We start from the raw sequence: 16,489 nt of genomic DNA, 5'->3' as shown, positions 1-16,489 counted from the left end.
GAAATTGCTGAGCATTTGGATAGCAGTAACGGGATCGTTCCGAGTCAGCATGGATTTACGAAGGGGAAATCATGCTTGACAAATCTACTGGAATTTTTTGAGGATGTAACTAGGAAAATTGACAAGGGAGAGTCAGTGGATGTGGTGTACCTCGACTTTCAGAAAGCCTTCGACAAGGTCCCACATAGGAGATTAGTGGGCAAAATTAGGGCACATGGTATTGGGGGTAGGGTACTGACATGGATAGAAAATTGGTTAACAGACAGAAAGCAAAGAGTGGGGATAAATGGGTCCCTTTCGGAATGGCAGGCAGTGACCAGTGGGGTACCGCAAGGTTCGGTGCTGGGACCCCAGCTATTTACGATATACATTAATGACTTAGACGAAGGGATTAAAAGTACCATTAGCAAATTTGCAGATGATACTAAGTTGGGGGGTAGTGTGAATTGTGAGGAAGATGCAATAAGGCTGCAGGGTGACCTGGACAGGTTGTGTGAGTGGGCGGATACATGGCAGATGCAGTTTAATGTAGATAAGTGTGAGGTTATTCACTTTGGAAGTAAGAATAGAAAGGCAGATTATTATCTGAATGGTGTCAAGTTAGGAGGAGGGGGAGTTCAACGAGATCTGGGTGTCCTAGTGCATCAGTCAATGAAAGGAAGCATGCAGGTTCAGCAGGCAGTGAAGAAAGCCAATGGAATGTTGGCCTTCGTAACAAGAGGAGTTGAGTATAGGAGCAAAGAGGTCCTTCTACAGTTGTACCGGGCCCTGGTGAGACCGCACCTGGAGTACTGTGTGCAGTTTTGGTCTCCAAATTTGAGGAAGGATATTCTTGCTATGGAGGGCGTGCAGCGTAGGTTCACTAGATTAATTCCCGGAATGGCGGGACTGTCGTATGTTGAAAGGCTGGAGCGATTGGGCTTGTATACACTGGAATTTAGAAGGATGAGGGGGGATCTTATTGAAACATATAAGATAATTAGGGGATTGGACACATTAGAGGCAGATAACATGTTCCCAATGTTGGGGGAGTCCAGAACAAGGGGCCACAGTTTGAGAATAAGGGGTAGGCCATTTAGAACGGAGATGAGGAAGAACTTTTTCAGTCAGAGGGTGGTGAAGGTGTGGAATTCTCTGCCTCAGAAGGCAGTGGAGGCCAGTTCGTTGGATGCTTTCAAGAGAGAGCTGGATAGAGCTCTTAAGGATAGCGGAGTGAGGGGGTATGGGGAGAAGGCAGGAACGGGGTACTGATTGATAGTGATCAGCCATGATCGCATTGAATGGCGGTGCTGGCTCGAAGGGCTGAATGGCCTACTCCTGCACCTATTGTCTATTGTCTATTGTCTATTGCCATCAACATCAATGATTTGGATGAGAACATACAGGGCAAGATTAGCAGGTTTGCTCATGATACAAAAGTGGGTGGTTTTGCAGATAGTGAAGATGGTTGTGAAAGATTGCAGCAGGATCTGGATCAATTGGCCAGATGGGCTGAGGAATAGTGATGGAATTTAATATAGAGAAGTGTGAGATGGTGCATTTTGGGACGTCTAACAAGAGCAGGACCAACACGGTGAATGGTAGACCTCTGGGGAGCGGTGTAAAGCAGAGGGATATAGTAGTGCAGGTGCTTGGTTCTTTGAAGGTCAAGTCACGGGTAGATAAAGTGGTCAAAAAGGCTTTTGGCACATTGGCTTTCATCAGTCAGAGTATAGAAGTTGGGAGGTCATGTTACAGTTGTTTGTGAGACTGCATTTAGAATATTGTGTTCAGGTCTGTGCACCATGTTATAGGAAAGATATTGTCGAGCTTGAACGGGTTCAGAGAAGATTTACGAGGATGTTGCCAGGTCTAGAGGGTGTGAGCTATAGAGAGAGGTTGAGTAGGCTGATTCTCTATTCCTTGAGGCACAGGAGGATGAGGGGTGATTTTATAGAGGTGTACAAAATCATGAAAGGAATATATCGGGTAGATGCACAGTAAGAAGGAACTGCAGATGCTGGTTTAAACCGAGGATAGACACAAAATGCTGGAATAACTCAGTGGGACAGGCAGCATCTCTGGAGAGAAGGAATGGGTGACGTTTCGGGTCGAGACCCTTCTTCAGACCGATACGCAGACTCTTGCCCAGAGTAGGGGAATTGAGGACCACAGGACATAGGTTCAAGGTGAAGGGGAAAAGATTTAATAGGAATCTGAGGGATAACTTTTTCAAACAAAGGGTGGAACAAGCTGCCAGATGAGGAAGTTGAGGCTGGGACTATCCCAACATTTAAGAAACAGACAGGTACATGGATAGGACAGGTTTGGAGGGATGTGGACCAAGTGCAGGCAGATGGGATTAGTGTCGCTGGGACATGTTGGCCGGTGTGGGCAGGTTGGGGCGAAGGGCCTGTTTCCACACTGTATCACTCTATGACTAAAAATAAGCACAAAATATTGCCACTTTAAGAACAGTCATATCTTACCAACACCCAGTGCCATTTACGTGAGCATCATGCACCAACTAATGAGGTATATTAACATGTTTTACGTTGAAGTAATTTTTGGAATGCTTTCACATGCAATGAGAAAGCTTTGTTTTCTCCAAATAAAGAATGATAGGATTGTAGAATTTTATCATAAGGAAACCATTTGGCCCTTTGCATTAATGCCAACCAAAGATGAACTTCAGGTTAATCCCAATGCCCAGCTGTTGGTTGTGGAAAGTTTTGGCTCTTCCACTGCCCACTCCAAGTACTTTTTTAAGTGTCTTGGGGGATTTTGCATTTAGCCTTTTAGAAAATCAGTTCGAGACCCCCACCAATTGTTGAACAAATTTCTCAACTCCCTCCTAAACTTATTTATTAAGCTGAAGTGTATTCTTTGCTCTAAGCCTCTCATAATTTCATACCCTTCAATTAAATTCCCCGTCAGTTTCTTTTGTTCGAAATAAAACTACCCTGACCATGACATTTTCTCCTTACTGCTCCAACTCTCGATTTGTGACAACATCCTCAAATCTTTTCTGCAAGCTCTCTTGTGCGACTATACTATTTCTACAATGGGGCAACCAGTACTTGTGCTATGGCCCAACTAATGTTTTCTACAGTTCATATGTCTTCTTAATAACTTTATCTACCTGTCCAGTTACGTTCAGGGATTTGTGGAAATATCCTCCGATCCCTTGGTTCCTCAACATTTCATAGCATCTTATCATTTATCATGAAGTCCTTTGTATTGTTTGACGTCCCCAAATATGTTTTCTCATAATTTTCCCGACTAATCTCCCATCAAATTGTATGCTCACATAATCAGTCCAATATATCTGCTGTAGCTTCGATTTTTCTTCCTCATTATCACCACACTACCTAGTTTTGGACACTACAATGCAAGTCCGAATCATTTATATTTACACCACGACAAGTAAAGAACCTACTTCCCAATCTATATTACCCCTCGTTCAATAAAATTTCCATTGACCATAGCTTTGTGGCAAAGTGTAAATTGGCAAAGTTTTAACCATCAAAAAAGCTGCTGAAGGAACTCGGTGGGACTGAGGGATAGTCATTGTTTCGGGTCACAACCAATAGACAATAGGTGCAGGAGTATGCCATTCAGCCCTTCGAGCCAGCACCGCCATTCAATGTCATCATGGCTGATCATTCTCAATCAGTACCCCGTTCCTGCCTTCTCCCCATACCCCCTGACTCCGCTATCCTTAAGAGCTCTATCTAGCTCTCTCTTGAATGCATTCAGAGAATTGGCCTCCATTGCCTTCTGAGGCAGAGAATTCCACAGATTCACAACTCTCTGACTGAAAACGTTTTTCCTCATCTCCGTTCTAAATGGCCTACCCTTTATTCTTAAACTGTGGCCCCTTGTTCTGGACTCCCCCAACATTGGGAACATGTTTCCTGCCTCTAACGTGTCCAACCCCTTAATAATCTTATACGTTTCAATAAGAACTCCTCTCATCCTTCTAAATTCCAGTGTATACAAGCCTAGTCGCTCCAGTCTTTCAACATACGACAGTCTCGCCATTCCAGGAATTAACCTAAGCTGCACGTCCTCAATAGCAAGAATATCCTTCCTCAAATTTGGAGACCAAATCTGCACACAGTACTCCAGGTGCGGTCTCACTAGGGCACTGTACAACTGCAGGACCTCTTTGCTCCTATACTCAACTCCTCTTGTTATGAAGGCCAACATTCCATTGGCTTTCTTCACTGTCTGCTGTACCGGCATGCTTCCTTTCAGTGACTGATGCACTAGGACACCCAGATCTCGTTGTACCTCCCCTTTTCCTAACTTGACACCATTCAGATAATACTCTGCCCTCCTATTCTTACTACCAAAGTGGATAACCTCACACTTATCCACATTAAACTGCATCTGCCGTGCATGCCACTCACACAACCTGTCCAAGTTACCCTGCAACCTCTTAGCATCTTCCTCACAGTTCACACTACCACCCAGCTTTGTATCATCTGCAAATTTGCTAATGGTTCTTTTAATCCCTTCATCCAAGTCATTAATGTATATTGTAAATAGCTGCGGTCCCAGCACCGTGTCTTGCGGTACCCCACTAGTTACTGCCTGCCATTCTGAAAGGGACCCATTTATCCCCACTCTTTGCTTTCTGTCTGTCAACCAATTTTCTATCCATGTCAGTACCCTACCTCCAATACCATGTGCTCTAATTTTGCCCTCTAATCTCCTATGTGGAACCTTGTCGAAGGCTTTCTTAAAGTCGAGGTACACCACATCCACTGGCTCTCCCCTGTCAATTTTCCTAGTTACATCCTCAAAGAATTCCAGTAGATTAGTCAAGCATGATTTCCCCTTCGTAAATCCATGCTGACTCGGAACGATCCTGTTACTATTATCCAAATGCTCCGCAATTTTGTCTTTTATAATTGACTCCAGCATCTTCCCCACCACTGATGTCAGACTAACTGGTCTATAATTTCCCGTTTTCTCTCTCCCTTCGTTCTTAAAAAGTGGGACAACATTAGCTACCCTCCAATCAACAGGAACTGATCCTGAATCTATAGAACATTGGAAAATGATCACCAATGCGTCCACAATTTCTAGCGCCACCTTCTTAAGTACCCTGGGATGCAGATCATCAGGCCCTGGGGATTTATCAGCCTGCATTACGACTTTATCCAGTGCACTTCCCCTTGGATCCCGTAGTTCCACTTCCTTGATCAACATTCCATGTGGGGCATTGTTAAATGTCTTCCTAAATCCATGCTTCCACATCACCCAATCTACTCTCACCAAGTTCAGTTAAGTGTAGTGTATTATTGTCACTTGTACTGAGTGAAAAACATTTGCTTGCATGCTATCCAGTCAGATAAAGGGTACAACTTTTAGTGCAAAATAAAGTCCGATTATAGATTCGTTCATAGGTCTCCAATGAGGTAAATAAGTCAGGACCGCACTTTAGTTGATGAGAGGACCGTTCGGTTGCCTGAGAACAGCTAGGAAGAAACTGATGAGGAGAGGGGTAGACCTCGCAGCTCCCCAGGTCTGCTCTCCTATCCAGCAAGATCATAACTGATCTGACCAGGACCTTAAACTTCATTTTCAATACAGGTTCCCATAAACTTCAGTTTCCTTCTTACCTCAGTCTTACAGTGCCCTCCATAATGTTTGGGACAAAGACCCATCATTTATTTATTTGCCTCTGTACTTCACAATTTGAGATTTGTAATAGGAAAAAATCATATGTGGTTAAAGTGCACATTGTCAGATTTTATTAAAGGATGTTTTTATACATTTTGGTTCCACCAGGTAGAAATTACAGCTGTGTTTATACATAGTCCCTCCCATTTCAGGGCACCATAATGTTTGGGACACATGGCTCTACAGGTGTTTGTAATTGCTCAGGTGTGTTTTAATATAAGAGAGCTCTCAGCACCCAGTCTTTCCTCCAGTCTTTCCATCTCCTTTGGAAAATTTAATTGCTGTTTATCAACATGAAGACCAAAGTTGTGCCAATGCAAGTCAATTATGAGACTGAGAAACACGAATAAAACTGTTTGAGACATCAGCCAAACCTCAGGCTTACCAAAATTAATTGTTTGGAACATCATTAAGAAGAAAGAGAGCACTTACTAATCGCAAAGGGACTGGCAGGCCAAGGAAGACCTCCAGAGCTGATGACAGAAGAATTCTCTCTATAATAAAGAAAAATCCCCAAACACCTGTCCGACAGATCAGAAACACTCTTCAGGAGTCAGGTGTAGATTTGTCAATAACCACTGTCTGCAGAAGACACATCAACAGAAATACAGAGGCTACACTGCAAGATGCAAACCACTGGTTAGCTGCAAAAATAGGATGGCCATGTTACAGTTTGCCAAGAAGTACTTAAAAGAACAACTACAGTCCTGGAAAAGGGTCTTATGGGCAGATGAGATGAAGATTAAATTATATCAGAGTGATAACAAGAGCAAAGTATGGAGGAGAGAAGGAACTGCCCAAGATCCAAAGCACACCACCTCATCTGTGAAACAGGGTGGTGGGGGTTTTATGGCCTGGGCATGTATGGCTGCTGAAGGTACTGGCTCACTTATCTTCATTGATGATACAACTGCTGATGGTAGTAGCATAATGAATTCTGAAGTGTACAGACACATCCTATCTGCTCAAGTTCAAACAAATGCCTCGAAACATTGACCGGCGGTTCATTCTACAGCAAGACAATGATCCCAAACATACTGCTAAAGCAACAAAGCAGTTTTTGAAAGCTCAAAAATTATCAATTCTTGAGTGGTCAAGTCAATCACCCGATCTGAACCCAATTGAGCATGCCTTTTATATGCTGAAGAGAAAACTGAAGGGGACTAGCCCCCAAAACAAACATAAGCTGAAGATGGCTGCAATACAGACCTGGCAGAGCATCACCAGAGAAGACACCCAGAGATGTCCATGAATCGCAGTCTTCAAGCAGTCATTGCATTGCAACAAAATACTAAACATGACTACTTTCATTTACATGACCTTGCTGTGTCCCAAACATTATGGTGCCCTGAAATGGTGGGAACTATATATAAACACTACTGTAATTTCTATATGGTGAAACCAAAATGTATAAAAATTGCCTTTATTAAAATCTGACAATGTGCACTTTAACCACATGTGATTTTTTTTCTGTTACAAATCTCAAATTGTGGAGTACAGAGGCAAATAAATAAATGATGGGTCTTTGTCCCAAACATTATGGAGGGCACTGTGTATGGATAACCCTTTATCCTGTGCCTGTGCCCTGGACTGGCACAGGTGGGCTGCAATATACTTATCAGATCAGGCTCCCAACAGAAGGCAGTGTTATCCAAAGCCAATCCACACATTAAATACAATACCAGACGAGAGACAAGAACCTATATCAGTTAAGAAGTTGAAAACAAAATTGATTTCCTTCAGACTTGTGTCAAACACAAACATCTGTGCAATTTATTCTATTTTCCCTTCTCCTTTACGGGTGTCAGAGGTTTTGTGGCAGGAGAATGGGGTTAGGAGGGAGCGATAGATCAGCCATGATTGAATGGAGGAGTAAACTTGATGGGCCAAATGGCCTAATTCTGCTCCTATCTCTTATGTTCTTGTGAGTAATTCTCGTTTGCAATTCGGCAGCTGATCCATGTGCCCCACAGGAGCCTCCATCTTGTGCCTTTCCTTATTAAATAACCATTTTATACCTGGAATCAATCTAGTTAACCTTCCCTGTAATGCTTCCAAGGCACCGATATTCTCCTCTAAACAAAATGAGCAAAATTAGATCTGGTATTCCATAAGTTATGTATGGCATTCCATTCTTTTCCCAACAGCGAGACAGTTGAAATACAGTTCCTTTTTCAACAAAAAAAATTCCCCTTCCATTAATGACTAACATCCTATTTGTCTTTTCTGGATCTGAAGCACTGTCACTGACCTAAAAAAAATCATTTTGTTTCTCAACAAATAATGCCTAACTTCAAAGTTTTCTCAGCAATTTAGTTTTGTATAAATAATTAATTTATCTGTCCTGGAAGTTTTGGAATTCACTATCCAACAAATTAACGCTGGGCTGATCAGGTGATGTCTTCTTCATACAAAAGTGCAAAATTGAATCTCCCTCTCTCCTCACAAATTGGTTGTTTTGGTGGTGTGGGAAGGCCGGGGGAAGAAGCAAGTAAAAACTTCAAAAGAGATTAAGAAAAAAATGTGTTAGGCAATGATATTAAAAGTTAAAAATCTGAAGTGGATTAATTTTTAACCAAAGAAAGCCATTATTTAATTGATAGCAAAGGTGTTATGATAAATAGCCTTCTGTAGCTGCTATCTGCTCTGGACCTGCATTGAAGGTTTAAGTTAAAGAGTATGTCTTCAAGCTCAACTATCCATCATATCCAAAGTAGATGGTAGTTTCAATTTACATTTTGAAATAACTTCACATTAACAAGGCAAGCATAATGAAAAAAATATTCTAAAATATGTTAACAATACTCAATGACCCATATTTTCAATGGGCTTTAATATTCTTATCAGATCAGGCTCCCAACTGATGGCAGTATTGCCAAAAGCCAATCTACGCATTAAATACAATACCAGAAGAGGGACAAGAACCCTTTACCGGTGAGGAAGTTGAAAACAAAATTGATTTCCTTCAGACTTGTATCAAAAACATAAATATGATCTGTGCAATTTGTTATATTTTCCTTCTCCTTTACAAGTAAAACTGATCAAGATTCCACAAACAATTTAACTTTACGTCTGAAACCAAGCATTGAAATACTAGGCCAATACAAAAACCTTTTCAAATGGGAAAAAGTGTAGAATTGATCTAATCTGAAATAGACCATGCAAAAAATGGTAAGTCAAGCAGCATCTGTGGAGTAAAACAGATTTAATGTCTCAGAAGGTATCACAAAATGCTGGAGTAACTCAGCAGGTCAGGCAGCATCTCAGGAGAGTGGGTGACGTTTCGGGTTGAGACCCTTCTTCAGACTGATGTCGGGGGGGCGGGACAAAGAAAGGATACAGTTGGAGACAGGAAGATGGAGGGAGAACTGGGAAAGGGGAGGGGAAGAGAGGGACAGGAACTATCTAAAGTTGGAGAAGTCAATGTTCATACTGCTGGGCTGCAAGCTGCCAAAGCGAAATATGAGGTGCTGTTCCTCCAATTTCCGGTGGGCCTCACTATAGCACTGGAGGAGGCCCATGACAGAAAGGTCAGACTGGGAGTGGGAGGGGGAGTTGAAGTGCTCAGCCACCGGGAGATCAGGTTGGTTAAGGCGGACTGAGCGAAGGTGTTGAGCGAAACGATCGGCGAGCCTGCGTTTGGTCTCGCCGATGTAGAGAAGTTGACATCTGGAGCAGCGGATACAATAGATGAGGTTGGAGGAGGTGCAGGTGAACCTCTGTCTCACCTGGAAAAACTGTTTGGGTCCTTGGATGAAGTTGAGGGGGGAGGTAAAGGGACAGGTGTTGCATCTCCTGCGGTTGCTGGGGAAAGTGCCCGTGGAGGGGGTGGTTTGAGTAGGAAGGGACGAGTGCACCAGGAAGTTATGGAGGGAACGGTCACTGCGGAACGCAGAAAGGGGAGGAGATGGGAAGATGTGGCCAGTAGTGGGGTCCCGTTGGAGGTGACGGAAATGTTGGAGGGTGATTTGTTGGATACGCTGGCTGATGGGGTGGAAGGTGAGAACGATGAGGATTCTGTCCTTGTTACAAATGGGGGGAGGGGGAGCAAGAGCAGAGCTTCGGGATATAGTGGAGGCCCTAGTGAAGCCTCATCAATAATGGAAGAGGGGAAGCCCTGTTTCCTGAAGAATGAGGACATTTCTGATGCCCCAGTGTGAAACACCTCAACCCGGGCGGGTGCAGATGCGGCGTAGACGGAGGAATTGGGAGATGGGGATTTACTCTTTGCCGGGGAAAGGGTGGGAAGCAGTGTAGTCCAGATAGCTGTGGGAGTCAGTAGTTTGTAGTAGATGTCAGTCACTAGTCTGTCTCCTGTGATGGAGATGGTGAGGTAGGGAACAGTAGGGAAATATCGGAGATAGTTCAAGTATATTTAAGAACAGGATGGAAATTGGTAGTGAAGTGTATGAAGTCAGTATGAATGTCTCAGAAGGCAAGAGAGAGAGAAAGGCTTAGCAAGAGAGAGAAAAACAGACTGTCACAGCTTTAAAGATATGCCAAAAGCAAAAGGTCAGCAAATATTAATAAAGTAGCTTGCAGGCTGAAATTACATTAAAGTAAAATATATTAAACAGATACTTTATGGCTACCATCATGGAACATGACATAACAAACCTCCCAGAAAGAGCGAAGATCAAAAGTCCATTGAATGGGCTGTTGAAAGAAATCATAGTTATTTAAAATATTACCGAACAAAAGGGACTGATGGCCAAGAAATTCCCTAGACCTGATGACCTGCATTGCAAGGTAATGGAAGAGTTTGGAGGCTGAATATACTAGTTGGCACCTTCCAAAGTTCTGTAGACTTTAGAATAGTTCCTACAGAACAGAAGGTAGCAACAAATAAACCCATTATCTAAGAAAGAAGGTAGAGAGAAACCAGGCAACTATAAATCAGTTAATCTGAATACAGGAAAATATATATATATATTAAGAAAGTGGTAACATGACACTTAGAAAATGTTGAGTAGTATCAAAGCGGACTTACAAAAGTTGAATAAACCTGTTATATTTTTGTTGAGGACAAAACTAGCAGAACAACAAGAGGAAAACTAGTGCAAAGGACGAAATTCTCAAACAAAATGAGAACATATAGAATTCACAGTAAGACATAAGTCTGTATTGGTTAACAATTTTTTTTTAAATGAGAGCAAATGAGTCATTCTCAGATTGTCTGGAAGTAATTAGTGTGATTTCAGGGGGCCATAGCTCTTCGTAATCTATGTTCATGATTATTAGTCTATTGATGGTACAAAACTGGGTGGCAATCAGGGTTGTGAAAATGTAGAGATGATTCAAGGGGAAACATATAGACCAAAAGAATGAATGATGACATGACAAATGTATTATTGTGGGAAAGTATGAAGGCATGCACTTTCTAAGGAAAAAGTAAAGAAACTAGAGAATTGGGGATTTTTTTCCCCATTCAGAATAACGGAGACTTATCTCTGTAAATTAATAACTATCTGTTAATTTGCCGATTATAATAAGGAATTAAGGCAGCTAATAGTGTCTTTGTCACTATTTCATGAGAATTTGAGTAAAGACATTTTACAGAGATTAAACAGAACACTGGGGAATTTGCACCTGGAATAAGGCATTAGGATCTGGCTTCCATACCTAACAAAGGATATACCTGTGATAAAGTTTACCAAATTAACTTCCATAAGGGTTAAAGGTTATGCAGATAGGAGCAAACTTTGTGCAAATTGGGGCTAAACCTTTTAAATTAAGAACGAGAGTTGATTCTCATAGGGCTTGAGAGGGCAGTTATGGAGATGTTATCTCCCACACCTGAGGGAGATAACATTATTTCTTTCTTCACTGCCTGCTGTACCTGCATACTTATTTTCAGTGACTGATGTACACGCACACCCAGGTCTCGTTGCACCTCCCCTTTTCCTAATCTGACGCCATTCAGATAATAATTTGCCTTCCCGTTCTTGCCACCAAAGTGGATAACCTCACATTTATCCACATTATACTGCATTTGCCATGCATCTGCCTACTCACCCAACCTATCCACGTCACCCTGCAGCCTCATAGCATCCTCGTCGCAGCTCACACTGCCACCCAGCTTTGTGTCATCCGCAAACTTGGATGTCACATTTAATTTCCTCATCTAAATGAGGGAGGGAGGGAGAGGGGGGGAGAGGGGAGGGGAGGGGGGGGGGAGGAGGGGAGGGAGGAGGGGGAGTAGGAAAGGGTGCTGCACCAATGCAGGAGAGATTTGGGCCCAACGGGTCCACGGTCTAGAATATTGTAAATATCTGGGGTCCCAGCACCGAGCTTTGTGGCAGCCCACTAATCACAGCCTGCCATTCTAAAAAGGACCGATTAGTTGCTACTCTTTGCTTCCTGTCTGCTAACCAGTTCTCTATCTATGTCAATACCCTACCCCTAATACCATGTGCTCTAATTTTGCACACTAATCTCCTGTGTGGGACCTTGTCAAAGGCTTTTTGAAAGACCAGATACACCACATCCACTGGCTCTCCCTTATCCATTTTACTTGTTACATCCTCAAAAAATTCCAGAAGATTAGTCAAGCATGATTTCCCCTTCATAAATCCATGCTGAGTTTGACCGATCCTGTCACTGCTTTCCAAATGCTCTGCTATAACATCTTTAACAATCGACTCAAGCATCTTTCCCACAACTGATGTAAGGCTAACTGGTCTATATTTCCCCATTTTCTCTCTCCCTCCTGTCTTAAAAAGTGGGGTTATATTGACTACTCTCCAGTCCATGGGAACTGATCCAGAGTCGAGAGAACATTGGAAAGTGATCACCAATGCATCCACGATTTCTGGGGCCACCTCCTTGAATACTCTGGGATGCAGACCATCAGGCCCAGGGGATTTATCAGCCTTCAGTCCCAACAGTTTACCTAATACAATTTCCTGACTAATGTGGATTCCCTTCAGTTCCTCCCTCCCGCTAGATCCTTGGTCCCTGGTATTTCTAGGAGATGGTTTAGTGAAGACAGAACCAAAGTACTCATTTAAATGTTCTACCATTTCTTTGTTTTCCATTATAAATTCACCCGTCTCTGATTGCAAGGGACCTAAATTTGTCTTCACTAATCTTTTCCTATTTATATTTCAAAAGAAGCTTTTAGAGTCAGTTTTTATATTCCCGCAAGTTTTCTGTCATGATATTTTTCCCCCTCTTAATTAACCCCTGTTGAGTTCTAAATTTCTCCCAGTCCTCCGGTTTGCTGCTTCCTCTGGCCAATTTATGTGCCTTTTCCTTGGATTTAACACTATCCTTGATTTCCTTCGTTAGCCACGGTTGAGCTTCCTTCCCCGTTTTATTTTTCCGCCAGACAGGGATGAACCATTTTTGGAGTTCATCCATGCAGTCTTTAAATGTTTGCCATTGCATCTTCACCATCAACCCTTTAAGCATAATTTGCCAGTCTATCCTAGCCAATTCCCGTCATACCTTCAAAGTCTCCTTTCTTTAAGTTCAGGACCCTAGTCTCTGAATTAACCGTGTAACTCTCTATCCTGATATAGAATTCCACCATATTATGGTCACTGTTGCCCAAGGGGCTCTGCACAACAAGATCGCTAACTAATCCTTCCTCATTACACAATATCCAGTCTAGGATGGCCTGCTCTCTAATCGGTTCTCCTACATATTGGTTTAAAAACTGTCCCGTATACATTCCAGGAAATCCTCCTCCTCAGCACTGCTACTAATTTGGTTGTTCCAACCTATATGTGGATTAAAGTCACCCATGATAACCGCTGTACCTTTGTTACACACACATCCCTAATTTCCTGCTTGATGCTATCCCCAACGTCCCAACTGCTGTTTGGTGGTCTGCATACAACTCCAACTTCAACATAGATCAATAGATTATTAGATATCAAGGAAATCAATAGATACGAGGTTGGTATAGGTAAAATATCAGCAATGATCTTGTTAAATGGTAGAGCAGATACAAAGGCTGCATGGCCTACTTCTTATACTTATAAAATGCAACAGCGATAAACCTATTTAAATTGAGCTCAAGCAAGCGAAAGTACATAAGTTGAGCTGTGAAATGGAATCTAATGATATTGCCGCCCCACAGCATTGGTAATGTTGTGGGTAGACACAAAATGCTGGAGTAACTCAGTGGGAGAGGCAGCATCTCTGGAGAGAAGGAATGGGTGACATTTCAGGTCAAGATCCTTCTTGAGACCGTTCAGATTGGTTATGTTATGACTGAAAACTATTGAATCACTTTCCATATGCTTTCCACATACCCCATCCATGTCTGTACTTACAGTGGATGTTATGTTTCATACTAATTTTCTTTCAATTTGAGAATTAAAGCATAAAACTTTTAAAATGCTATAGTTGAACTAATTCTTATTCTGTTTTTGGTACTGCTGCAGAAAAAAAATCATTCAAATATACAGCCACACCCTCCATTTACCATTTCAAATATTGTTAAAATTCTGATAAGATGCCAGAAACAATTACTGACTATGTTGAGTTTACATCAACTTTGAAAGCAAGTATAGTAATTTTCTTTCTACCAAGTGCTTTCATATTTTTAACACCTCAAAAGTTTCGATCCTAATTATGTTTCCAATTCAGTGACTATCAAGTTGTCATTCAGATTTATACAAACTATTATTCTTGAGGAAATATTAACTTTAAAAAAATTGCCAGAGATCTGGTCTCATCTTTCTCCCACCCAAGTTAACAAAATTTCACTTACGAATGTCAAAAACTGTGCGGAGAACAATGAAAGCTTACTATCAATTGATCATCCTTGCAGATGCATCTCACCAAGTCAAAGCCAAAAGCTGCACTATGGCTCTGATCTACATTAATCATTTCAACCCTTCCCCCCAATTGAAATAAATTCTGTTAGTGACAAAATAAATAAGAATTGCTCCACTGATTCATTTTGGTAATGTTTCATCAATGACATACAAAGAACTAATTTGCTGGGACTCATTGCAAAGCCAGTTGGGATAGATACTATAAGGAACAAATTATCTCCATCATCTTTTTACTAAACACTCAAATAATTAATATATAGTTTAAAATTCTTCACATTCCACATCTCCTTTTACAAGTATCTTTTTTATTTCTCCAGCAAACCAGGATCTACCTCTATAGAATAAACAGTAGCAGGAGTTTAGGAACTCAGTGAGAATAACCTGACTGGCATCAGCGGACTGGAAAATTAACTAAAACGTGTGCCACCACGATCGCCGGTTTACACCAAGGGGAGGCTAAATTTCCCAATCCCCATCACTGCAAGAGCTGTACTTGAAGGCGGCATCAGTTCAGAAATCAAAACATGCCAACATTTAGTAATCAGGTTCATCCCTGGACGAGAGAACAAGGTACCACGGGCCAACCATATAAATTGTAGTAATTTCAGATCAGGGAGAAAATTAAGTAATACACTAAATCCACTTAATTGAACACTTTACATTTCAACATCGTAGTACGTGATTGATGCGCCGTATTCAGTCGAGTAATTTTCATATGTTGTATTTTCTTAAATCATCCCACCCACATCATTCCCATTACTTCAATTCAACTTGGACATCCCCCTCCCGTCCTCCCAGCTATATTCCATACAAAAGGACGCATTCGACCAGCTATCCCTCAAAACGTTTAATTTCCAAGAGGAAGAAAATCCGGGCGAATCAGACATATCAATTCATACATGAAATTCCTTTCCACCGTTTATTTATGTCTGCTGATTCAATTTCAAATTGAAGTAGCCGATTCACTACTTCGAGCAGGCTGCTCCTCAGTGGATAAACATAAACTGTGTCAATTTCATCCAAGGCTCAGTGAGACGCCTTGGCTTAAGAATCGGTTTATTTCTGGATGCCAAGTAGCGCTGAATGCAATTCGGAGGCTGATCCATGTTGCATCTTGCAAGAGAGTTGAAGCATGCACGCTCCACAGTCGACATGTATGTATGGATATACCAGATCCAGGGGCAAGCTCAACCGCCCGCCTCAACCAAACTTCACACAGGAAGTCCCGCCTATAATAGGCGCCAATTGGGCTATTCCCCTCAATAATATCCTAAACAAACCATTGACGGAAACACTAATTGGACAGCGGAACGTCAATCAATCCGCGACGTCAGGGGATGTCCGTTTATAAAGTTTAGTTGGCGTCAACACTAAATGCCTCAATCGGTAAGTGAGATAGGGCGGGGGTGTGTACATAAAAAACATACATCTTTAAAACCCAACCACTGACCAGTGAAAGCTTTCAGCAGCTAATCTTGCAATGTAGCCTGCAAGTGGCAACCTCTGTCCATTTACCGGGGTGGGGAGGAAACGGGACAATCGAAGAGGGGGATTGCCGTTAAATCGCAAAGGTTTGCAAGCGGGTCTTACCAAAAGCCGCAGCCGGTGGCAGAGGCGAGAGGACAGGCGAGATCAACGGGCGGCTGTCCGCGCAGGAAGACTGCAGAAGCGATCAGTGCTGGTTGCCGAGGGATTCCGCCATGTTTCGCCCGCTTCACTGACACTCGCTGAACAAACAAGCTAAAAGAGACGGAGCCGAGGGAGGGAGGGAGAGCTGGCGGTTGGGCACGTGACTACCGCCCGCCAATCCGGGCGCCGGGCAGCTCAACGGCTGGGCTATTTTTAGAAGCTGGCTGCTTTTTTTTTTCGTCTCTGGGGAAGGAATCGATTTGAAAGGAGCTCGAGCCGCTGTCGTGAGCGCGCTCGCACCCGGGCCGCGCATCCTCATCCCAGGGTGGGTGGGGACAAGAATGCCCGCGACTCGGCATTTATGCCCAGCTTCAAGTCCGATCATTCCGATTGTTTTT

The 16,489-nt window shown here is 42.5% G+C and overlaps 1 protein-coding gene across 7 annotated transcripts in view; it reads right to left on the bottom strand.

Annotated features, from left to right (window-relative positions):
- The window catches only part of hdac4 (histone deacetylase 4), a 330,518-nt gene extending 314,249 nt beyond the window's left edge, over window positions 1-16,269 (bottom strand). For all 7 annotated transcript variants that reach the window (XM_078403501.1, XM_078403498.1, XM_078403502.1 and 4 more), the window contains exon 1: window positions 16,053-16,269. The gene's annotated coding sequence lies outside the window, so the exon portion shown is untranslated. The remainder of the gene's footprint in view (window positions 1-16,052) is intronic.
- Between the last annotated feature and the right edge of the window lie 220 nt (window positions 16,270-16,489).

The sequence above is a fragment of the Rhinoraja longicauda genome, chromosome 8, assembly GCF_053455715.1.
Source record: "Rhinoraja longicauda isolate Sanriku21f chromosome 8, sRhiLon1.1, whole genome shotgun sequence".
Classification (NCBI taxonomy): domain Eukaryota; kingdom Metazoa; phylum Chordata; class Chondrichthyes; order Rajiformes; family Arhynchobatidae; genus Rhinoraja; species Rhinoraja longicauda.
This window is presented reverse-complemented; position numbering and strand designations above follow the sequence as displayed.